Here is a 25474-nt window from a genome sequence, read left to right as displayed (position 1 = left end):
AAGACCTTCGTTCCCCTCAGTCTCCGAAAGAGAGTGCTGTCCTGGGCACACGCTTCCCGTTTCGCAGGGCATACCGGGGCACAGAAGACCTTAATGTTCCTGTTGCGTTCATACTGGTGGCCTACCATTCGTCGCGATGTAACCACCTTTGTCGCCTCCTGTGTAAAGTGCGCTCAGCATAAGTCCTCCAGAACGTCTCCTGTCGGTCCTCTTCTACCTCTAGCCATACCAACAGAACCATGGTCCCACCTGTCTATGGACTTTATCTGCAAACTTCCTCCCTCCAAAGGGCATACAGTAATTTGGGTGGTGGTTGACCGGTTTTCAAAGATGGTGCACTTCAGATCTATCATTGCCCAATGTCCCTGCAGCTGCTTCTTCGCTACAACGGTTTGCAAAGATCTGGTCAGACGTCCATACCGCTCTCCTCAAAGCATCCGCTCGATATAAAAGGATGGCAGACAGGAAAAGAAGAGCGGCTCCTAAGTTGAAGGTTGGAGATCGAGTATGGCTGTCTACCCGCCATATACGCCTTAAGTTACCATCCATGAAGCTGGCTCCTCGGTTCATAGGGCCGTACCCAATCACTCAGGTAATTAATCCGGTGGCCTACAGACTACAGCTCCCTTCTTCCTTAAAGATATCAAACTCTTTTCACGTGTCTCTTTTGAAACCTTTACGACTGAACTTATATCAGAAAAAGGTGCCTAAACCGCCCAAGATTGGCTCAGAGAGAGAGACAGAGTTCGAGGTGAAGCGCATTATCGACTCACGTTGCCACAATACCCATCTTCAGTATCTGGTAGAGTGGCTTGGATTCGGTCCTGAAGAGAATTCCTGGGTTGATTCTGCAGATCTCCATGCTCCCCGTCTGGTGAGACAATTCTTTCAAAGGAATCCACACAAGGTGCGTAGGTGCCCTGGGGTAACCCAGAAAGGGGGGGGTACTGTCACACTCAGCCACGGCGGTGCGCGGCGGGCTTACTACTCACCTGTTCGCGCCCGCCGTCGGCTAGCGTGTAGTGGTCTCCAGTTCAGCGGCAGCAGGCAGCGGCAGTCTGGTGGGCAGCAGGCAGCGTGGGACGCCGGCAAGTGTAGCGGTATGTGCTGTAGGGGCGCCGGGAGGCCGGCGCCGCCATCTTGGTTAAGGGCAAATAGCAGATTGGTCCTTGTCTGAGGTTTCCGCCCATACTGACCAGACAGCCAATGGCAGCCGCCCTCAAGGGATATAGGGGATCTGCCTAGGCCTGTTCAGTGTCAGTACAAAGAGTCTCCAGAGGCGTTCACAGCTGCCAGCTGACTCCGGCTCTCTGACTCACCTCTCCTGACTTGGTGCCTTGCTTCAGTGCTCTGTGTTGGACTCGATTCAGCTTAACCCCATCGCTGTTCTCTCCACAGTCTGGTCTCTGCCTGCATCCCTGAGCTTCCTGGCATAAGCCCTTCAAGCCGTCTGCTTCCAAGCAACTTCCCATTCTTCTGTCATCATCCAGCTTCTTTCAGTCTTCAAGGATCCCTCATTACCATCAAGTACATTCTCTTTCCGGATTTCTTCATTTCTCAAGACCCCAGCCTGCTGTCCGCAGTACGTGAACTGTTATTGTTTCAATGAACTTTTTCTTCTTTCAAAGTGCCGTGCTGGCTCAATTCTTATTACCACTAACTGCCACTTTAAGAAAGTATTCAAGTGTGTATTATTTCATTTATGAATTCTATTATTAAACCTGCACGATTTAATCCTTTCTCCTCTGGTCCGTCTCCCGTTGCTATACACCACACAACTTCATCCAGCCCTTCAGTTGTGACACCAGCTTAGTCAATAGAAATAAAACTCCCAAGCTAAGAATCATATGCTTTCAGTACAACATTTGTTTGGTGTTTATTCCCTTTTCAGATCCAGACCTCTCCCTTGGCAGGTGGGAATTCTACCACTAAACCACAAGATTCTACCACTAATTTATTGTATGTGGAAATCTATACCTGCACCACCAAAATGCAAAAAGCCAGCCACTCTTTAATAAAATATACCATAATTTCAGTAAAACTTGAGTACTGCATTGGCCGGGAATCGAACCCGGGCCTCCCGCGTGGCAGGCAAGAATTCTACCAATGCTTCACATTTTACTTCAGGGTTACTTACACATTTTCATCAATGTGTGAAACCAAGCATTAATCTCAATGTACTGAATGTGGTAGCCTAAATCTACTTTGATAGCTTGTAGGGCACTCCTTGGCTTAAGTGGCCTTTTTGTCACAACATAGTAACCAAGCCTGGCTAGCTAAGTCGGTAGAGCATGAGACTCTTAATCTCAGGGTCGTGGGTTTGAGCCCCACGTTGGGTGGTGTTTTTTACCAGAATTCTACAGGCGAGTTCTCTGTCACTACACAACCAAACATGTTTTATTTGAAACTTAAAAGAGGTGTACATCAGTGTGTGAAACCAAGCAGGAATCTCAGGAATATAGGTTGAAGGGCAATTCTTGCCTTGCCATGATGCCATAACACTGTAAAAAAGCCTAGCTAGCTGAGTCAATAGCGAATAAGACTCCAAATCTAAGAGTCATTTGCTTTGAGCACAACATTGGGTGGTGTTTATTCCCTTTTCAGATCCATGCCTCCCTCATGGCAGGCGAGAATTCTACCACTAAACCACAAGATTCTACCACTAAATCATTGTATGTTGAATTCTATACCTGCATCACCAAAATGCAAAGAGCCAGGCACTCTTTAACAAAATATATCGCTGTTTCAGGTGTACATCAATGGGTAAATCCATGCAGGAATATCAGGATCTTCTGAATGTGGAAACTTTGCTTTGGTTTAATAGTGTAGATTGAAGGACAAGCCTTGCCTTGCCTTGATGCCACAACACTGTAACAAAGCCTGGCCAGCTTAGTCAATAGAAATAAAACTCCCAAGCTAAGAGTCATATGCTTTCAGTACAACATTTTTTTGGTGTTTATTCCCTTTTCAGATCCAGACCTCTCTCTTGGCAGGTGGGAAATCTACCACTAAACCACAAGATTCTACCACTAATTTATTGTATGTGGAAATCTATACCTGCACCACCAAAATGCAAAGAGCCAGCCACTCTTTAACAAAATATACCATAATTTCAGTAAAACTTGAGCACTGTATTGGCCGGGAATCGAACCCGGGCCTCCCGCATGGCAGGCGAGAATTCTACCACTGAACAACCAATGCTTCACATTTTACTTCATGGTTACTACCACATCTTCATCAATGTGTGAAACCAAGCATGAATCTCAGTGTACTGAATGTGGTAGCCTAGATCTACTTTAATAGCTTGTAGGGCACTCCTTGGCTTGAGTGGCCTTTATGTCACACCACAGTAACCAAGCCTGGCTAGCTCAGTCGGTAGAGCATGAGACTCTTAATCTCAGGGTCGTGGGTTCGAGCCCCACGTTGGGTGGTGTTTTTTACCAGAATTCTACAGGCGAGGTCTCTGTCACTACACAACCAAACATGTTTTATTTGAAACTTAAAAGAGGTGTACATCAGTGTGTGAAACCAAGCAGGAATCTCACGATCTACTGAATGTGGAAATCTTGCATTGGTTTTATAGGTTTAAGGGCAATCCTTGCCTTGCCATGATGCCATAACACTGTAAAAAAGCCTAGCTAGCTGAGTCAATAGCGAATAAGACTCCAAATCTGAGTCATTTGCTTTGAGCACAACATTGGGTGGTGTTTTTTCCCTTTTCAGATCCATGCCTCCCTCATGGCAGGCGAGAATTCTACCACTAAACCACAAGATTCTACCACTAAATCATTGTATGTTGAATTCTATACCTGCACCACCAAAATGCAAAGAGCCAGGCACTCTTTAACAAAATATATCGCTGTTTCAGGTGTACATCAGTGGGTGAAACCATGCAGGAATATCAGGATCTTCTGAATGTGGAAACTTTGCTTTGGTTAAATAGTGTAGATTGAAGGACAAGCCTTGCCTTGATGCCACAACACTGTAACAAAGCCTGGCCAGCTTAGTCAATAGAAATAAAACTCCCAAGCTAAGAGTCATATGCTTTCAGTACAACATTTTTTTGGTGTTTATTCCCTTTTCAGATCCAGACCTCTCTCTTGGCAGGTGGGAATTCTACCACTAAACCACAAGATTCTACCACTAATTTATTGTATGTGGAAATCTATACCTGCACCACCAAAATGCAAAGAGCCAGCCACTCTTTAACAAAATATACCATAATTTGAGTATTGCATTGGCCGGGAATCGAACCCGGGCCTCCCGCATGGCAGGCGAGAATTCTACCACTGAACAACCAATGCTTCACATTTTACTTCATGGTTACTACCACATCTTCATCAATGTGTGAAACCAAGCATGAATCTCAGTGTACTGAATGTGATAGCCTAGATCTACTTTAATAGCTTGTAGGGCACTCCTTGGCTTGAGTGGCCTTTATGTCACACCACAGTAACCAAGCCTGGCTAGCTCAGTCGGTAGAGCATGAGACTCTTCATCTCAGTGTCGTGGGTTCGAGCCCCACATTGGGTGGTGTTTTTTACCAGAATTCTACAGGCGAGGTCTCTGTCACTACACAACCAAACATGTTTTATTTGAAACTTAAAAGAGGTGTACATCAGTGTGTGAAACCAAGCAGGAATCTCACGATCTACTGAATGTGGAAATCTTGCATTGGTTTTATAGGTTTAAGGGCAATCCTTGCCTTGCCATGATGCCATAACACTGTAAAAAAGCCTAGCTAGCTGAGTCAATAGCGAATAAGACTCCAAATCTAAATCATTTGCTTTGAGCACAACATTGGGTGGTGTTTTTTCCCTTTTCAGATCCATGCCTCCCTCATGGCAGGCGAGAATTCTACCACTAAACCACAAGATTCTACCACTAAATCATTGTATGTTGAATTCTATACCTGCACCACCAAAATGCAAAGAGCCAGGCACTCTTGGACAAAATATATCGCTGTTTCAGGTGTACATCAGTGGGTGATACCATGCAGGAATATCAGGATCTACTGAATGTGGAAACTTTGCTTTGGTTTAATAGTGTAGATTGAAGAGCAAGCATTGCCTTGCCTTGATGCTACAACACTGTAACAAAGCCTGGCCAGCTTAGTCAATAGAAATAAAACTCCCAAGCTAAGAGTCATATGCTTTCAGTACAACATTTGTTTGGTGTTTATTCCCTTTTTAGAACCAGAAGTCTCTATTGGCAGGTGGGAATTCTACCACTAAACCACAAGATTCTACCACTAATTTATTGTATGTGGAAATCTATACCTGCACCACCAAAATGCAAAAAGCCAGCCACTCTTTAACAAAATATACCATAATTTCAGTAAAACTTGAATACTGCATTGGCCGGGAATCAAACCCAGGCATCCCGCGTGGAAGGCGAGAATTCTACCACTGAACAACCAATGCTTCACATTTTACTTCATGGTTACTTACACATTTTTATCAATGTGTGAAACCAAGCATGAATCTCAGTGTACTGAATGTGGTAGCCTAGATCTACTTTGATAGCTTGTAGGGCACTCCTTGGCTTGAGTGGCCTTTTTGTCACACCACAGTAACCAAGCCTGGCTAGCTCAGTCAGTAGAGCATGAGACTCTTAATCTCAGGGTCGTGGCTTCGAGCCCCACGTTGGGTGGTGTTTTTTACCAGAATTCTACAGGCGAGGTCTCTATCACTACACAACCAAACATGTTTTATTTGAAACTTAAAAGAGGTGTACATCAGTGTGTGAAACCAAGCAGGAATCTCACGATCTACTGAATGTGGAAATCTTGCATTGGTTTTATAGGTTGAAGGGCAATCCTTGCCTTGCCATGATGCCATAACACTGTAAAAAAGCATAGCTAGCTGAGTCAATAGCGAATAAGACTCCAAATCTAAGAGTCATTTGCTTTGAGCACAACATTGGGTGGTGTTTATTCCCTTTTCAGATCCATGCCTCCCTCATGGCAGGCGAGAATTCTACCACTAAACCACAAGATTCTACCACTAAATCATTGTATGTTGAATTCTATACCTACACCACCAAAATGCAAAGAGCCAGGCATTCTTTAACAAAATATATTGCTGTTTCAGGTGTACATCAGTGGGTGAAACCATGCAGGAATATCAGGATCTACTAAATGTGGAACCTTGCTTTGGTTTAATAGTGTAGATTGAAGGACAAGCCTTGCCTTGCCTTGATGCCACAACACTGTAACAAAGCCTGGCCAGCTTAGTCAATAGAAATAAAACTCCCAAGCTAAGAGTCATATGCTTTTAGTACAACATTTGTTTGGTGTTTATTCCTTTTTCAGATCCAGACCTCTCTCTTGGCAGGTGGGAATTCTACCACTAAACCACAAGATTCTACCATTAATTTATTGTATGTGGAATTCTATACCTGCACCACCAAAATGCAAAGAGCCAGACACTCTTTAACAAAATATACCATAATTTTAGTAAAATTTGAGTACTGCATTGGCCGGGAATCGAACCCGGGCCTCCCGCGTGGCAGGCGAGAATTCTACCACTGAACAACCAATGCTTCACATTTTACTTCACGGTTACTTACCCATTTTCCTCAATGTGTGAAACCAATCATGCATCTCAGTGTACTGAATGTGGTAGCCTAGATCTACTTTAATAGCTTGTATTGCACTCCTTGGCTTGAGTGGCCTTTTTGTCAAATCACAGTAACCAAGCCTGGCTAGCTCAGTCGGTAGAGCATGAGACTCTTAATCTCAGGGTCATGGGTTCGAGCCCCACGTTGGGCGGTGTTTTTTCCCAGAATTCTACAGGCGAGATCTTTGTCACTACACAACCAAACGTGTTTTATTTGAAACTTAAAAGAGATGTACATCAGTGTGTGAAACCAAGCAGGAATTCAGGATCTACTAAATGTGGAAACCTTGCTTTGGTTTAATAGTGTAGATTGAAGAGCAAGCGTTGCCTTGCCTTGATGCTACAACACTGTAACAAAGCCTGGCCAGCTTAGTCAATAGAAATAAAACTCCCAAGCTAAGAGTCATATGCTTTTAGTACAATATTTGTTTGGTGTTTATTCCCTTTTCAGATCCCGACCTCTCTCTTGGCAGGTGGGAATTCTACCACTAAACCACAAGATTCTAAGACTAATTTATTGTATGTGGAATTCTATACCTGCACCACCAAAATGCAAAGAGCCAGACACTCTTTAAAAAAATATACCATAATTTCAGTAAAACTTGAGTACTGCATTGGCCGGGAATCGAACCCCGGGCCTCCAGCGTGGCAGGCGAGAATTCTACCACTGAACAACCAATGCTTCACATTTTACACCATGGTTACTTACCCATTTGTATCAATGTGTGAAACCAAGCATGAATCTCAGTGTACTGAATGTGGTAGCCTAGATCTACTTTAATAGCCTGTAGGGCACTCCTTGGCTTGAGTGGCCTATTTGTCACACCACAGTAACCAAGCCTGGCTAGCTCAGTCGGTAGAGCATGAGACTCTTAATCTCAGGGTCGTGGGTTCGAGCCCCACATTGGGCGGTGTTTTTTCCCAGAATTCTATAGGTGAGGTCTCTGTCACTACACAACCAAACGTGTTTTATTTGAAACTTAAAAGAGGTGTACATCGAAAAGTTTTGTCTGGCGGGGCCACGGCTGTGCGTGCGTGAGGAAGCGTGTCCTGACCTCCTCCATGCCGGCTGATTAAAACTTGCTCCCGTCTTACCCCCATGCAGGGAGAAAGAGAAAACTGTCCCCCAGGCGAGCGGTGTGTGCGGCAGATGATTCTTTGTTACAGCGCTGTGTGGGGAGGCCTGGTGCACAGAGGCGGCTGAACGCGTTCGTGGAATACAGCGTCTGACGTCATCAAGTGGAGACGCGGCCGGCTGCACGTGCTGTGAACGGGGACCGACAAGCGCTTGCGGAGGAAGGTGGTAGCAGCGCGGTCCAGCACAGACAGCGTACTATCCCAGTGGCCTGCGCAGCCTGGGACACACGGCTGGGGACAGTTATCTGGCAGCCCGGTACCGGTGAGTGGTGCCCGGAGCACGCAATTAATACTACACTTATGTCATTTTGACCAAGCTGCTGCTTGCTGCAGTATATACAAGGTCGAGGACAGATCTATTGACAGCCCTGCTGAGTGGCATTTGGAGAATAATATATCGAACTGCTTACACGGTGCTTTTGATTGCGGTGGTATTAACTGAAGTGTGATAGCCGGTCACCTGCGGACATATCAGTCTTATTTTGTGACTATTTGGCACAAGCGGTGTGCAGTGGAGTATTGGCCCAATTTGTGCTAGTGAAGTGGGCTGTGGTTTTACTGCCTGGTGGCGATTAACCACAACACAGGAGAAAATGGGTAAAACTGGGCAAAGCTCGGCTGCCGCCAGGCTCGAGAAATATGCCCGCGGACAGACGCAGTCTGGGAGCAGTTCTCAGCTAAGTACCCCTTCAACCACTCCTGTAAAAGCAAATACCACTCCCGTAGCTCCTGAGGTGTCTTTGCAGCAAGTGCTGGAAGCTATTAATAATTGTGAATCTCGGCTTATGGAGCAGATGCAGAAGGTTCAATCTGATATTATGTTATTACGGAACGATGCACAAAAGATCAGAGAAAGGGTTACAGAGATGGAGAATAGGGTCTCTTCGCTGGAAGATATGCTTAATCCTGTGCAAGCAAAAGTGGAGGCTATGTCAGGCCAACTTGCTGATATGAGGCATAGATTTTCAGATATGGAAGGGAGACTTAGAAGGAACAACATTCGTTTTGTGGGGTTTGAGGAGAGGGTGGAAGGGACTCAGCCAGAAAAATTTCTGGAGGATTGGTTAGTCCAGAAATTTGGAAGGGACTCACTCTCACCTCAATTCGCAATAGAACGGGCACATAGAGTTCCAGGTCGGCCCCTTGCTCCTGGTCTCCCTCCCCGTACGATAATCGCCAGAATCCTTAATTTCAAAGACAGAGACTGTATCCTGAGATTGTCAAGAAGCAAAACTGATTTAATATTTAATGGTCAGAAAATTGCCTTGTTTCCGGACTTTCCAATTGAGGTCCGTAAAGAACGTGCCAAATTTAAAGATATTAAAAGCCGCTTGAGGGAACTTGGCTTCAGTTACTCAATGATTTTTCCTTCTAAATTGCGCATCATTGAAGGGGACAATACCAAGTTCTTCTCTTCTCCGGTAGAAGCAGCCAGGTGGCTTGATGCAACGTACCCAGCAAAAAAGCAGTTGTTGTTATAATAATTTGAAGAAAAAATGTCATTTTTGTGTAGTTGATCTGCATGGGGGGGGGGTGGGGGGGAAGTGGGAAGAGTAACGTTAAGATATCCGTGTTGATACAGTCTGGGCATGGGGGGGGCGGGATGGGTTTTTTTCTTGGTGGCTATTAGAAGTTTGCCCTTGGGAGAAGAGTTGTGAAGAAAGTGGTGCGTAGGTGGGTTAAACAGGTATGCCTAGAGGGGTAGGTAATACAGGGTGGGGGAGGGGGGCGGGGAGTATGTGTTTTGTCATGTGTTCGTTTGTAGTACTGTTTGTTTCAGGCTGGTTAATTATGGTTAATGGGAAAATGGTAGTAGCTCTGTGTTTCCATCAATTTGATAATGGTTAAAATTATTACCTGGAATGTCAGGGGGTTAAATAACCGCTTTAAAAGAGCTTTAGTTCTAAAACAATGCAAAGAATCCGACGCAGAAATTATATGTCTTCAAGAGACACACCTATGTAAAGACAGGATACTTTCTCTCAAACGTCCATGGATTGGGCACAATTATCATTCCTGCTTTACATCTTCATCGCGAGGGGTGTCTGTGTTGATTAAAAAAACTGCTCATTTTGTTCCAGGAGAGGTTAAGATTGACCCACGGGGGCGCTTTATTTTTATTCAGGGTGTTATAAGTCATGTTAAAATTTGCATCCTTACAGTTTATGTTCCCCCTCCCTTCTCTTATGAGGTTATTAAAGCTGCCGTCGAATTTTCAGTCAATCATCAAGATAGCCAGGTAGTCTGTTTAGGCGATTTTAACAACGTAATCGACTCACGACTTGATAGATGGAAAAGTATTATTGGGGATGTATCAAAGCAAGGTAGTAACTTTGCAGAGTTTATTAGAGAGATTGGGTGGTGGGACCCTTGGAGACTTAAATACCCTGATTCTCAACAATTTTCTTTTTACTCCCCTGTACATAAAGTTTTTTCTCGTATTGACTTGATATTAGTCTCTGAAGGCCTTCTTAACGATATCACTCGGATCGAGTATAAAGCTCGTGGAATTTCTGACCACTCCCCGGTTATAATGCATTTGGAATTAGAGGGGGATCAGGGATTTAGATATTGGAAATTACAGCCATTCTGGATCTCTCAAATGGGTGAAAAAAAGGTGCTGGAGGACACAATGGCTGAGTTTTTGTCTTTGAACTCTGGGACCTCAAGTAGTATTATTGTGTGGGATGCCTTTAAGGCATTTATTCGGGGAGTTCTAATCAAGAAAATCGCCACTTTGAAGAAAGAACATAGGGTTAAGTCCTCTGAACTGGAAAGTAGGGCGGGGGACCGTGAAAGATGTTACCTTGGGAGTAAAAGTGAGCTGGATAGAGAAGCATGGCAACTAGCACAAAGGGAATGGGTAGACTATCTACAAGATATCACGTCGAGAAGACTGATTGCTAACTCCCATCGTTGGTACTCGGTGGCAGACAGAGCAGGGAAGTGGATGGCCTACTTGGCAAAGCAAGATCAGCCCTCGAATGTGATATCTAAAATACAACTAGGAACTGGGGAAGTGATTAGTGAGACCCCACGGATAGTTCAGGCATTTGTTGATCACTTTAGCTCTCTGTATAAATCCCAACTTACTATGAGTAGTGGAGATGTGGAGGAATATCTGGGCCAGATTCAGCTACCCCAGATATCGCAGGAGCATGTCGAACTTCTGGAGGCTCCATTACAATTGGAGGAAATAAGTGAGGCGATTAAATCAATGCCGGCAAATAAAGCTCCCGGATTAGATGGACTCCCTGGGGAGTTGTATCGTGAGTTTGCTCCATTTATTGCTCCACACCTCTTGGACCTTTTTCAGTCAATGGAAAGGGAAGAAAATACCCCCACTTCCATGACTGAGGCCTCAATTATTGTAATTCCCAAGAGTGGGAAGGACCCCTCCCGGGTAGAGTCGTACCGCCCGATATCATTGATCACTTCAGATGCCAAGATCTTTGCAAAAATTCTGGCAGTACGTCTTGGCAAGGTGATCAATGATATCGTACATCCCGACCAGACGGGCTTTATGTCTGGTAAATCTACTTTGACTAACCTGAGAAGGCTCTTCTCATACCTGCAAACGGCAGCAAATAGAGAGGAAAGTGTTACAGTGGCCTCATTTGACGCAAATAAAGCGTTTGACTCTATTGAGTGGCCTTATCTTTGGGCTACCTTAAAAAGATTCGGTTTTGGGGACCAGTACATAGGGTGGATAAAACTTTTGTATAAAGACCCGAAGGCTAGGATGACCATAAATGGATATTCTTCCCCCCTATTTTCACTATTTCGGGGTACAAGGCAGGGGTGTCCGCTTTCTCCGCTACTCTTTGCGGTGGCAGTGGAGCCCCTGGCCTGTGTGCTCCGAGATACTCTACAGGACTCAGATACCGCCCATAATATGATATCATTATACGCGGACGACCTATTGGTGGGGGTCTCGAACCCAGGGAGGGATATTCTTAGAATAATAGAGAAGATACAGGTATTTGGGCTGCACTCTGGTCTAAGTATGAATTGGGGAAAATCGTGTTTGCTCCATACGGCTGATCAATCTCCTATGGGCTTGGAAAATATCCCTATTCAGTCCACCTCCAAATTTAAATATTTGGGTATTATTGTATCTAAAGATGCGAATGAGTTTATTGGGGATAATCTACTGCCATTGTTAAAAGATATTAAGAGCAAGTGCAGATGTTGGAGCAAATTGCCGCTAACTCAAATTGGAAGGGTTAATCTTATTAAGATGGCCATCCTTCCTAGACTATTGTACATTTTTCAGCAGTCTCCTGTATATATTAATGATGCATATTTTCGGAAAATTAAAAGCATTATCTCAACATTTGTGTGGAGAAATAAGAAGGCAAGAATTAGGATGGAGACACTGTACAGAGATCGGGATAGAGGAGGACTTGCAATCCCTAATTTTAAAGAATATTACGTATCCGCACAATTGGTTCATATTTGTTCTTGGGTTCGGGAAGAGGAAGTCTCTCTAGACCTGCGTGCGCTAGTGAGCTCTACTAACTTGAACTTAACTCCACTACAACTGTTATTGGTGGGTGAACTGAGGCGGCACTTTCCCCCAATTATTAAGCAAGCTTTGTTAATATGGAAATGGGTGGGAAAAATGGCTAAGTACGAAGGTATTGATCCAGAGTTGTCTTTGTTCTCTATTGAGACGCTTAAAACAATCAGAACATATCAGGGCAGGGTTATTTGGAGTGGATTGGGCATAGAGGTTATTGGTCAGCTGTATCAGGAGCAAATTATTAAATCCTTCTCTGATTTGCAAGTGGAATTTGATATACCTAAGCATATGTTTTATAGATTTCTGCAAGTCAGGAGTGCCTTAACTGAAGCCGGAGTTGGAGATAAGATTAAGATTAGGGAGTCTCCTGTTAAGAGATTTATTAGGTTGGTGAGCCCAGGAAAAAGACTCTCGAAAATACATAAATATCTCAAAACACTTACCCAAGATACGGAGTTGCCACTCCTGAAAAGGAGATGGCTGGAAGATATCCCACAGATGGGTGATCTTGAGTGGAGGGAGATACTTGCAGCCCCAAGTAGGGCCACAACATCAATACGTATACAGCAGGCACAGTTTAATATTTTACATCGTAGTTATATTACTCCCGTTAACTTAAAAAAAATGGTTAATACCAACTCTGATAAGTGTCCGAAATGTAAGGTTGGGACTGGGTCTTTTAAGCATCTCCTGTGGGAGTGTGTAGTGATAAAGGGATTTTGGGCAGACATAATAAGAACATTGCGGATGGTGGGAGCCCCCTCTGAATTGCTCTCTGTTACTAATCTCATTTTGGGGGTCTGGCCCGTGAGTATGAATGGTAGGGAGTGGGAGCAATCATTGCGGGCGTTCGGAGCAATTGCTAAAGTGATTATTGCTAGACATTGGTTATCATTGGTCGCACCTGATAAACAAGAATGGATAAATTTGATGAATACAACGTGTGCCCATGAGAGATATGTGTATGCAACAAGGGGTAATGGGGCTAAATTCTTAAATATATGGGGTCAATGGAAACAATCTTGTTTCTTTGAAGTTATTGATTGGAAGGCTGGGTAGAGAAAAAAAGGAAAAGGAGAAAATTTTTTTTTTTTTTTTTTTTTTTTTTGGAAGTTGGAAGGCACGTGTTTTCTAATGGATATATTAGATAATGTAGAATGTAGATATTAACACTGGTAATAATTTTGTATTAGTTAGGTAGATAGTATATGTAATATTGACCATTGTACGTGGAAAGGATCCGGTATGGGACTACTATTTGATATTAAGTCGGATAAACAGTTGGGATAAAGAGTATTTCACTAAAATTTAGTTGACACGATGTTAAATATTGACTGGTAAGAGATAAAATTGTGTTATAAGATATTACACACACTGAATAAGACACCAAGTTTTGTATTTCTTTTTTTTTTTTTTTTTTTTTTTTAAATATAGTATAGAAATGCACATGAAATATATTGTAGAAGTGTTAAATACTGATATTAAGTTTTGCAGAATTATTGCACATTGAGTAGTGCTTAAAGATGGGAGTTGATAGGGAAAATTCACGATTATAGTAAGCAATTTGAGATATTAAGATGGATAAAGAGGTGGTGGCTCGAAGAGGGTATCTATTTATTTCTATTTATATCAATAATTTTGTACCCACCAACGTTTTTTTTTTTTTTTTTTTTTTTTTTTTTTTCCTTACTATACCTGATTTTTGTATGTTTCGCCTATACAGAATTTATGCTGATGTTCAGATAAAAAAGTTAAATCTGTCTGATGATCCTCAGTAACGAAATGCAGTATTTAATTCCATTGCCCCTACTAAAAGGAAAAACCATGATAGTATAGAATTGTTCATATGCCATGATGTTGATTTTAAGAGGAATTGGGATATGTGACCTGAATCAGCTTGTAAATGTTGTTTGTTAGTGTATGTGTAGATGTTAGGAAGCAGTACAAAAGGAAGATATATTGAAATATGTTAATATGCGGGGAGAATTGCACTGGTTTCATATATGTATGTTTGTATGTATAAAATTTTTGTATAAATAAAACTCAATTAAAAAAAAAAAAAGAGGTGTACATCAGTGTGTGAAACCAAGCAGGAATCTCAGGATCTACTAAATGTGGAAACCTTGCTTTGGTCTTATAGATTGAAGGGCAATCCTTGCCTAGCCATGATGCCATAACACTGTAAAAAAGCCTAGCTATCTGAGTCAATAGCGAATAAGATTCCAAATCTAAGAGTCATTTGCTTTGAGCACAACATTGGGTGGTGTTTATTCCCTTTTCAAATCCATGTCTCCCTCATGGCAGGCGAGAATTCTACCACTAAACCACAAGATTCTACCACTAAATCATTGTATGTTGAATTCTATACCTGCACCACCAAAATGCAAAGAGCCAGGCACTCTTTAACAAAATATATCGCTGTTTCAGGTGTACATCAGTGGGTGAAACCATGCAGGAATATCAGGATCTACTGAATGTGGAAACTTTGCTTTGGTTTAATAGTGTAGATTGAAGAGCAAGCGTTGCCTTGCCTTGATGCTACAACACTGTAACAAAGCCTGGCCAGCTTAGTCAATAGAAATAAAACTCCCAAGCTAAGAGTCATATGCTTTTAGTACAACATTTATTTGGTGTTTATTCCCTTTTCAGATCCAGACCTCTCTCTTGGCAGGTGGGAATTCTACCACTAAACCACAAGATTCTAAGACTAATTTATTGTATGTGGAATTCTATACCCGCACCACCAAAATGCAAAGAGCCAGCCACTCTTTAACAAAATATACCATAATTTCAGTAAAACTTGAATACTGCATTGGCCGGGAATCAAACCCCGGGCCTCCCGCGAGGCAGGCGAGAATTCTACCACTGAACAACCAATGCTTCACATTTTACACCATGGTTACTTACACATTTTTATCAATGTGTGAAACCAAGCATGAATCTCAGTGTACTGAATGTGGTAGCCTAGATCTACTTTAATAGCTTGTAGGGCACTCCTTGGATTGAGTGGCCTTTTTGTCACACCACAGTAACCAAGCCTGGCTAGCTTAGTCGGTAGAGCATGAGACTCTTAATCTCAGGGTCGTGGGTTCGAGCCCCACGTTGGGCGGTGTTTAATCCCAGAATTCTATAGGTGAGGTCTCTGTCACTACACAACCAAACGTGTTTTATTTGAAACTTAAAAGAGGTGTACATCAGTGTGTGAAACCAAGCAGGAATCTCAGGATCTACGAAAAATGTGGAAACCTTGCTTTGGTCTTATAGATTGAAGGGCAATCCTTGCCTTGCCATGATGCCATAACACTGTAAAAAAGCCTAGCTATCTGAGTCAATAGCGAATAAGACTCCAAATCTAAGAGTCATTTGCTTTGAGCACAACATTGGGTGGTGTTTATTCCCTTTTCAAATCCATGCCTCCCTCATGGCAGGCGAGAATTCTACCACTAAACCACAAGATTCTACCACTAAATCATTGTATGTTGAATTCTATACCTGCACCACCAAAATGCAAAGAGCCAGGCACTCTTTAACAAAATATATCGCTGTTTCAGGTGTACATCAATGGGTGAAACCATGCAGGAATATCAGGATCTACTGAATGTGGAATCTTTGCTTTGGTTTAATAGTGTAGATTGAAGACCAAGCGTTGCCTTGCCTTGATGCTACAACACTGTAACAAAGCCTGGCCAGCTTAGTCAATAGAAATAAATCTCCCAAGCTAAGAGTCATATGCTTTTAGTACAACATTTGTTTGGTGTTTATTCCCTTTTCAGATCCAGACCTCTCTCTTGGCAGGTGGGAATTCTACCACTAAACCACAAGATTCTACCATTAATTTATTGTATGTGGAATTCTATACCTGCACCACCAAAATGCAAAGAGCCAGGCACTCTTTAACAAAATATACCATAATTTCAGTAAAACTTGAGTAATGCATTGGCCGGGAATCGAACCCGGGCCTCCCGCGTGGCAGGCGAGAATTCTACCACTGAACAACCAATGCTTCACATTTTACTTTACAGTTACTTACCCATTTTCCTCAATGTGTGAAACCAAGCATGCATCTCAGTGTACTGAATGTGGTAGCCTAGATCTACTTTAATAGCTTGTAGAGCACTCCTTGGCTTGAGTGGCCTTTTTGTCACATCACAGTAACCAAGCCTGGCTATCTCAGTCGGTAGAGCATGAGACTCTTAATCTTAGGGTCGTGGGTTCGAGCCCCACGTTGGGCTGTGTTTTTTTCCAGAATTCTACAGGCGAGATCTCTGTCACTACACAACCAAACGTGTTTTATTTGAAACTTAAAAGAGGTGTACATCAGTGTGTGAAACCAAGCAGGAATCTCAGGATCTACTAAATGTGGAAACCATGCTTTGGTTTTATAAATTGAAGGGCAATCCTTGCCTTGCCATGATGCCATAACACTGTAAAAAAGCCTAGCTATCTGAGTCAATAGCGAATAAGACTCCAAATCTAAGAGTCATTTGCTTTGAGCACAACATTGGGTGGTGTTTATTCCCTTTTCAGATCCATGCCTCCCTCATGGCAGGCGAGAATTCTACCACTAAACCACAAGATTCTACCACTAAATCATTGTATGTTAAATTCTATACCTGCACCACCAAAATGCAAAGAGCCAGGCACTCTTTAACAAAATATATCGCTGTTTCAGGTGTACATCAGTGGGTGAAACCATGCAGGAATATCAGGATCTACTGAATGTGGAAACTTTGCTTTGGTTTAATAGTGTAGATTGAAGAGCAAGCGTTGCCTTGCCTTGATGCTACAACACTGTAACAAAGCCTGGCCAGCTTAGTCAATAGAAATAAAACTCCCAAGCTAAGAGTCATATGCTTTTAGTACAACATTTGTTTGGTGTTTATTCCCTTTTCAGATCCAGACCTCTCTATTGGCAGGTGGGAATTCTACCACTAAACCACAAGATTCTACCATTAATTTATTGTATGTGGAATTCTATACCTGCACCACCAAAATGCAAAGAGCCAGACACTCTTTAACAAAATATACCATAATTTCAGTAAAACTTGAGTACTGCATTGGCCGGGAATCGAACCCGGGCCTCCCGCGTGGCAGGCGAGAATTCTACCACTGAACAACCAATGCTTCACATTTTACTTCAAGGTTACTTACCCATTTTCCTCAATGTGTGAAACCAAGCATGCATCTCAGTGTACTGAATGTGGTAGCCTAGATCTACTTTAATAGCTTGTAGGGCACTCCTTGGCTTGAGTGGCCTTTTTGACACATCACAGTAACCAAGCCTGGCTAGCTCAGTCGGTAGAGCATGAGACTCTTAATCTCAGGGTCGTGGGTTCGAGCCCCACGTTGGGCGGTGTTTTTTCCCAGAATTCTACAGGCGAGATCTCTGTCACTACACAACCAAACCTGTTTTATTTGAAACTTAAAAGAGGTGTACATCAGTGTGTGAAACCAAGCAGGAATCTCAGGATCTACTAAATGTGGAAACCTTGCTTTGGTTTTATAAATTGAAGGGCAATCCTTGCCTTGCCATGATGCCATAACACTGTAAAAAAGCCTAGCTATCTGAGTCAATAGCGAATAAGACTCCAAATCTAAGAGTCATTTGCTTTGAGCACAACATTGGGTGGTGTTTATTCCCTTTTCAGATCCATGCCTCCCTCATGGCAGGCGAGAATTCTACCACTAAACCACAAGATTCTACCACTAAATCATTGTATGTTAAATTCTATACCTGCACCACCAAAATGCAAAGAGCCAGGCACTCTTTAACAAAATATATCGCTGTTTCAGGTGTACATCAGTGGGTGAAACCATGCAGGAATATCAGGATCTACTGAATGTGGAAACTTTGCTTTGGTTTAATAGTGTAGATTGAAGAGCAAGCGTTGCCTTGCCTTGATGCTACAACACTGTAACAAAGCCTGGCCAGCTTAGTCAATAGAAATAAAACTCCCAAGCTAAGAGTCATATGCTTTTAGTACAACATTTGTTTGGTGTTTATTCCCTTTTCAGATCCAGACCTCTCTCTTGGCAGGTGGGAATTCTACCACTAAACCACAAGATTCTAACATTAATTTATTGTATGTGGAATTCTATACCTGCACCACCAAAATGCAAAGAGCCAGCCACTCTTTAACAAAATAAACCATAATTTCAGTAAAACTTGAGTACTGCATTGGCCGGGAATCGAACCCGGGCCTCCCGCGTGGCAGGCGAGAATTCTACCACTGAACAACCAATGCTTCACATTTTACTTCAAGGTTACTTACCCATTTTCCTCAATGTGTGAAACCAAGCATGCATCTCAGTGTACTGAATGTGGTAGCCTAGATCTACTTTAATAGCTTGTAGGGCACTCCTTGGCTTGAATGGCCTTTTTGTCACATCACAGTAACCAAGCCTGGTTAGCTCAGTCGGTAGAGCATGAGACTCTTAATCTCAGGGTCGTGGGTTCGAGCCCCACGTTGGGCGGTGTTTTTTCCCAGAATTCTACAGGCGAGATCTCTGTCACTACACAACCAAACGTGTTTTATTTGAAACTTAAAAGAGGTGTACATCAGTGTGTGAAACCAAGCAGGAATCTCAGGATCTACTAAATGTGGAAACCTTGCTTTGGTTTTATAGATTGAAGGGCAATCCTTGCCTTGCCATGATGCCATAACACTGTAAAAAAGCCTAGCTATCTGAGTCAATAGCGAATAAGACTCTATGGAAGTCGAGTTACACACACGCCATTTTAGGATAGTATGGCCGCCATTTTGGTTCACAGAGTTGCGCAAATAAAGTTTCCATACCCGAGTATGTGTGACAAAGTGGACCAATAGAGTAGCCATACTATCACACATAAATTCATAAAATACACACTGACACTAAGTAAAATATAGTTAAAGGTTTAGAACGCCACACATAGCTTAGTTAGCCCTGCATACATCTGTCTGTATCGTGTTTAGTATCGTTCCGTTCCATTCATTGTGCGAAGTATTCCGGTCATTGCGAATATTCCGCAATATACACGGCTCGATAGTTATGGACATAATCCATAATCCAGGGACAGTTTCTGTTAAAAGAATGTAACAAAGAAATCCAGATGAAACCAGTTCTTATCACTGCTGACGCCGAAACCACCGAACAAAGGACTCTTAAAGTTCACTCCCCTCGACCTAGCCAAACCAGGTGTATCAGCTTAACCCCCAATCACAGCTGACCTGACATTCGACCCCTGACCAATGAGAACGGCCTTTGACCTCCCCTTTCTGACCCTATAAGATAGGCGACCCAGTGCAGCCAAAGTCTCTTCGGCACATCTACCTTTCCCTGACCTGACCACCGGACTATAGTTCATCCCTGAACGATAGTGAGCTCTGACCGGACTACACTTCGCATATTTGATGAGAACGGTAACGGTTGCATTAACGGTATTTATCCTTCTTGTATTGATTGGCTGATTGTGTCTTGTATCTGTTTTTCTTTCCCCTTAGCAGAGTCTGTTTAGTATTCATTGTTAGTATATTGTATTACTTGTTATACCTGTTTATTCTTATTTCTGTAACCCCCTTTTGTCCATTAGGGACTTAAATACAACCTTTTACGGAGTTCTTATCTCCTTATTTCTATACAGTGGTCGTGTCTGTTTATTCGCATAATAGCGACAAGGTATATTACGGACACTGTCCGATAAGGTATATTCGCAGATTAGAGACAAAAATACTGTGAAGGAATCTCTGATTAAGGTACTGGTTCTCTGTGTACATAATACAATAAAAGGTAAACTACGCTGCGCTACGCTTTGTACGCACGTAGTTAGGTATAAAGGGTACGTTGGTTGCGGACTTATTACGTAACCAGCGCTTCTCACTTATTGTCTCTCTGGTCATATTTAATCGCCATTAACAATTGGGGGCACGTCCGTCCGCTCCACATTCCAGAACTCAGTACCAGGCGTGCGACCCGACCTATACCAGCAAAAGGGTGGAAGTATTATCCATTGCTGGATAGGCCAGGTCCGCGGCGGTGCGGGGTTCGGGAAGTGCTAGCGCTGAACCCGGAGTACAATAAGTGAAAGCCACGTGTTTTAAAGCATATCATACCTAAGTGTTTAGTAAACTGTACTTCTGCCTGCCACAAGTAGTTTAACGGGGTATAGTGTCTTGGGCTGCTTGTTTATTATAGTATATGTACCACGTGCGATAAGGTTCGCACACGTGGAGTCTGTGTTTATTATAGTACATAGAGGATCCCCTCTGTGAAAAACTATAACTTTTTGTCAGTTACTGCAAAACCAGGGACTCAGCCACGTGGCGACAAGCCCTGGGCCTTTTGCAGTAACGTAAAGCGTCTATTGTGTATTACGCAAGGTGCGCGCGCACGGGCCCATATCGGGAAATTTTCGCATCTTTGTACGCGATTTACGGATTAAGTGCGGGATTTATTTCGCATCTTGATACGTAACTTTCGGACGGAGTTAAGGGATTTATTCCACATTTAGGCGCAATTACTGCGTATAGCGAAACCCGAGCACAGCCTTGCAAATACACTATAGAACACGTGGGTGGCCGATTCATCGGCGGCCTGTGAACAGTGCATGTACACACGTGGCTGTTCATTGGTACTGCACATGCAGCACACATAGGAACTCAAAGGTGAACAGTATTTAACCACTAGCTTTATTTAAACAGTATAGCAATATACTGCGAATGAGGCGGTGATTAATAAAAGAAAATAAGTTTTTTCTTTTTGTTCGTTTTTTTTTAAACAAGCAACTCAAGCATTATTTTTTTTTTTATAACATTTTATTGAAGAACTGCAACAGTGTACATGATTGCATTGTGTGATACATGAATTAAAAGTCTAAAACATGTTACAAACATTAAGAGTAAAGAACACAATTAAATGAACGATGTATGGACGTTTCCACATTGGCGTTTCTCTGTTATCTTACAGTAATAAGGCAAATTACAACATAAATGTAGGTTTGAATTAGGATGGAAAGGGGAGCTCGAGAGGTTTGATTAGAGTTAGAATGGTGGAGCATTCGATTGAAGTGTTATAAAGTTAAACCAAGATGTTAATTGTACAGCTTTCCGAAGCGGGTCCTTCACATGAGGGGGCAGCGATTTAACATATGTTAACCACACCGCAAAGAATTTCTTTGCCTTTAACTCTTTATCAAGTGACATCTCCAACCAATCCATATGGAATAAGAAGGAGATCCTCGGTAGAAGTAGGGTCAGAGTTAGTGTATTGGATGCAGTCCATTGGGAGAGAATAGTTTTGCGTGTTGCGGCAGCTACTTTTGATAAGAAAATTCTCTGCCCTGAATGCAGACGGGGGGTGCTATTAGTGGGATAGATATCCCACAAGGCCCATTCCGGTGTAGGAGTGACCGTAATGCCATATTGGGATTGTATATATCTGCACACTGTTTGCCAATATGCGTTGACCTCTGGACAGCCCCACATGCAATGAAGCAGATCGGCTCCCTGAGCTGCGCACTTAAAGCACTTGGAGTTATCTGCTGCGCCCGTTATCATCCTGAGTTTTGGCGTGTAATATGCTCGGTGTAGTAATTTATACTGCATCTCTAGGTAAGAAGCCGAGACTAGGTTTTTATTTAATCGAGTGAAGGCGCCGAGGAGAGCAGGCAAGGTGACATTTGGAAGGTCTGCAGACCATTTTGCCATGCCTGTGGTCATATTATCTATGTTTAGTTGTCTTTTAAGGTGGGGATATAATTGAGATGTCTTGCATGGCCCATTTTTAGCGTATCTGATTAGGATATCTAAACCTTTTGCGATGTCAGTTGTTGGGGTCTGTTTCAAGGCACTGGAGACGTAGCTCCTTAGTTGGAAATATACATACACGGGTATCTCTATATCATTATATTTTTCTTTCAGTTGTTGGTGTGATAATACTTGTGTACAGTCCTCATCTAGAAAATGGTGTATTAGACGTACTCCCTTCTCATCCCACCTTTTAACCAATCGTAAATCTTGGATTGTAGGCATTTCCAGATTAGAGTTATAAAATAGTGATTGGTATATTGTGTTGTGGGGTGAAAGGCCCAATCTGGAACGGGAGAGACGCCATGCCCTGCAGGTCGAGAACAATAGTAGATTGTCGGAGACTCCCGGAGGGTAATTTGATGGTTTTATATGTAATAAGCTTGATAGAGGTATCCCAGGGCAGAATGCCTGTTCTATTGATAGGTTCACGTAATTGGTGGTCGAATGTACCCAGTCAAGTGCGTATCTAAGGTTTGCCGCCAGCATGTAGCTTCTGATGCATGGTAAGTTAATGCCTCCCAGGGCTATACTCTGCGACAATTTAAACAATGAAATCCTGGGTTTCCTCCCGTCCCATATGAACTTACTAATAGCTGCATTTATAATACTCAGGTCAGAGTCTTTAATCAGTAGTGGCAACATTTGAATAGTGTATAGTAGACGGGGGAACGAGATCATCTTGAACAGATGGCATCTACCTATGTAAGAGAGGGGAAGGGACTTCCATGAACGAAAATCTGATAATGTTTTCGATATTAGGGGAGGGTAATTGGTGGAGTATAGGTCTGCTGGGTTGACCGGTATATTTAGGCCTAAGTATGATAGTGAGTTTTCTGCCCATAAGAAAGGGAACCCAGAGGGCCAGTCTAGTTTTGCCTTGTCATGTAGTGCCAGCGCCTTAGTTTTTGTTTTGTTAATTGTAAATCCTGAGATCTGTTCAAATTCTTTCAGCGTGTTTAGAAAGACGGGAAATGCCTCGTGTGGATTTGTGAAATATAAGAGGAGGTCGTCCGCATAGGCAGAAACCTTCAATTCCACTGAGCCTATCCTTATGCCTTTCCATTCCGTTTGTGAGTAGAATATTCTGATTAGTGGGTCTATGGCCAAGTCAAATAGTAATGGGGATAATGGGCATCCCTGTCTGGTGCCTCGAGTCAAATTAAACCTAGGGGTGTTCTGACCATTTATGGTTAAGAAAGCTGAGGGTTGGGCATATATTTTACGGAAAAAGGTGATAAATCCCACTCCCAGCCTCTGGTGGTGGAAGACACGTAGTAAATGCGACCAAGACACTCTATCGAATGCCTTGTCGGCGTCGCAACTCACCAGAATGGAGCTACCTTGCGGGGTCGACAAGGAGCTCGTCAGGGCCGCTATCACTTGCCTCAAATTGTGTACCGAAGATCTGCCCCGGACAAAGCCAGTCTGTGAGGGGTGAAGCAATTTTGGTAAGACTAGCTGTAATCTATTTGCCATTATAGTAGTTAGCAATTTCAGGTCTTGATTGAGTAAGGAAATAGGGCGATATGAAGTAACAAATTGTGGATCTTTGCCAGGTTTTGGTAACACTATGATCCTGGCAGAGTTAAAGTCTTGAGGGGGGTTATTGCCAGATAGGATGGAGTTAAACAGGGTCAGGAGGTGTGGTATGATGTGCGGGGACAGTAACTTGTAATAGTCTGCGTTTAGCCCGTCAGGTCCAGGAGTTTTTCCTTTAGGTAGGTTGCTTATAGCTAATTTAAGTTCTTGTTCAGTTATGGGTTCTATCAGGGCTTCTCCCTCTGTCTGTGATAGGGTTGGTAACGTGGCTTTCTTTAGAAACTCCATGCCAAGAGCGGGGTGGTCAGGGGGAGAAGAGTATAAACCTTTATAATAGTCTAAAAAAGCATTGGCAATGTCTGTGGTGGATTTGTTATGACCTTGGTCTGAGATGATATGTGAAATTCTAGTCAATGGTCTTTGACCGCGAGTTATGGTGGCCAGTAGCTTGCCTGATTTATTTCCCCATCTATAGTATCGGTGTTTTTGGATGTCTAGGGAGTATTGCGCTCTCTCGGTGCAAAGTGTGTCATATAGGGCTTTTGTGTCTAGGTAGTGTTGGCGATTACTTGGGGTGTCATTTTGTAGCATTGCCGCATATGAGGCAGATACTGCTGAGCTAAGCTCCGTGAACCGTGTACGTATTGACTTTCGTTTGGCTGCAATATATGCTATTATGTGGCCTCGTATAACGGGTTTGGATGCTGACCAGAAAAGATTTATGTTATCTATGTGTTGTATGTTGTCATCTACGTAGTTTAGGAAATTCTGTTTTAGAGATTGTTTGAAGTCAGGAGAGTCGGTAAGATATGACGGGAACCTCCAATTGCAGGAGTGGGCGGTAGGGGAGGGTAGTAGTAATTCGAACCAGGTCGGTGCGTGATCTGAGACCACGATCGGTTCAATCTTAGAATTATATACTCTAGGTAATAAAGCGGTGGGTATGAGCTAAAAGTCAATCCTCGTAGATGTATGATGAGGGTGTGAATAGAAGGTGTAGTCTCTGTCTACGGGGTGCTGATGCCGCCAAGGGTCTGTAAGTTCCAGTGAACGTTTTAACAAATCTAGAGCGGGGGGTGGTTTGTCTCTGGTAGCATTATTTGATTTGTCTAAGGATTGTTGTAACGTGGCATTAAAGTCTCCTCCCAAAATGATGTGTCCCTCCGCCCAATCCTGCAACCGAACAAACAAATCTGTGTAGAACACAGTGTTGGGGCCCGTTGGGGCATAAATTGTGGCTACTGTGTATAGTTCGTCTTCTATATTAATTTTTAGAAATAGATATCTACCTTCTACGTCTTGCAATATATCAGTGACCTCATAACGTAGTGACTTGTTTACAATGACAAGGACCCCACGCTTTTTAGTTGTAAAGGATGCAGTATAGATCTCCGTAAACCAGGAGTCTTTCAGAGTATTGGGATCTCCTATTTTCCAGTGTGTTTCTTGCAAGACCGCAACATCTGGTTTGAGACGTTTTAGGTGTTGCAATATTTTCCTCCTTTTCAGTGGAGAATTTAAGCCCTCCACGTTCCATGTTAGGAATTTTATGCTTTTACGGGTGATCATTGGGTGTGTTATAGATGTTGCCATATTAGCCTATACCTATTTGTGGAAACGTAGTTATCAAAGGGTGCTTTTTAGTAGTGGCGACCCCTGTCCCAGCGAGCAGGGGTATAGCCATATGTATGCTGTGACAAATCACAATCCTATGCAATATGTTTTTACTGAAAACAACTTGTGCAGTTCTAAGAAATTTTTGAATTTTGTGAACCCAAATTGTAGGCCAACAGGGCCTGTTATTCCAGTTAACAAAAGTAACGATTAGATAGTACGTAAAGAAGATTACGGCTCTGCGTCGCTGCGCA

At 42.8% G+C, this 25474-nt stretch overlaps 4 non-coding genes across 4 annotated transcripts; all 4 read right to left on the bottom strand.

The window, feature by feature from the left end:
* Window positions 1-6472: 6472 nt before the first annotated feature.
* Window positions 6473-6543, bottom strand: TRNAG-GCC (transfer RNA glycine (anticodon GCC)). The gene has a single exon. It is a non-coding gene; the product is annotated as a tRNA-Gly (tRNA).
* A 9671-nt stretch (window positions 6544-16214) lies between these two features.
* Window positions 16215-16285, bottom strand: TRNAG-GCC (transfer RNA glycine (anticodon GCC)). Its single transcript has one exon. It is a non-coding gene; the product is annotated as a tRNA-Gly (tRNA).
* A 1050-nt stretch (window positions 16286-17335) lies between these two features.
* On the bottom strand, window positions 17336-17406 carry TRNAG-GCC (transfer RNA glycine (anticodon GCC)). Its single transcript has one exon. It is a non-coding gene; the product is annotated as a tRNA-Gly (tRNA).
* A 1050-nt stretch (window positions 17407-18456) lies between these two features.
* TRNAG-GCC (transfer RNA glycine (anticodon GCC)) lies at window positions 18457-18527 on the bottom strand. Its single transcript has one exon. It is a non-coding gene; the product is annotated as a tRNA-Gly (tRNA).
* Window positions 18528-25474: the final 6947 nt, after the last annotated feature.

Source organism: Crinia signifera, unplaced genomic scaffold (assembly GCF_055691185.1).
Source record: "Crinia signifera unplaced genomic scaffold, ASM5569118v1 HAP2_SCAFFOLD_74, whole genome shotgun sequence".
Lineage (NCBI taxonomy): Eukaryota > Metazoa > Chordata > Amphibia > Anura > Myobatrachidae > Crinia > Crinia signifera.
The sequence above is the reverse complement of the archived record's forward strand: the minus strand, read 5'-3'. Positions and strand labels throughout refer to the sequence as shown.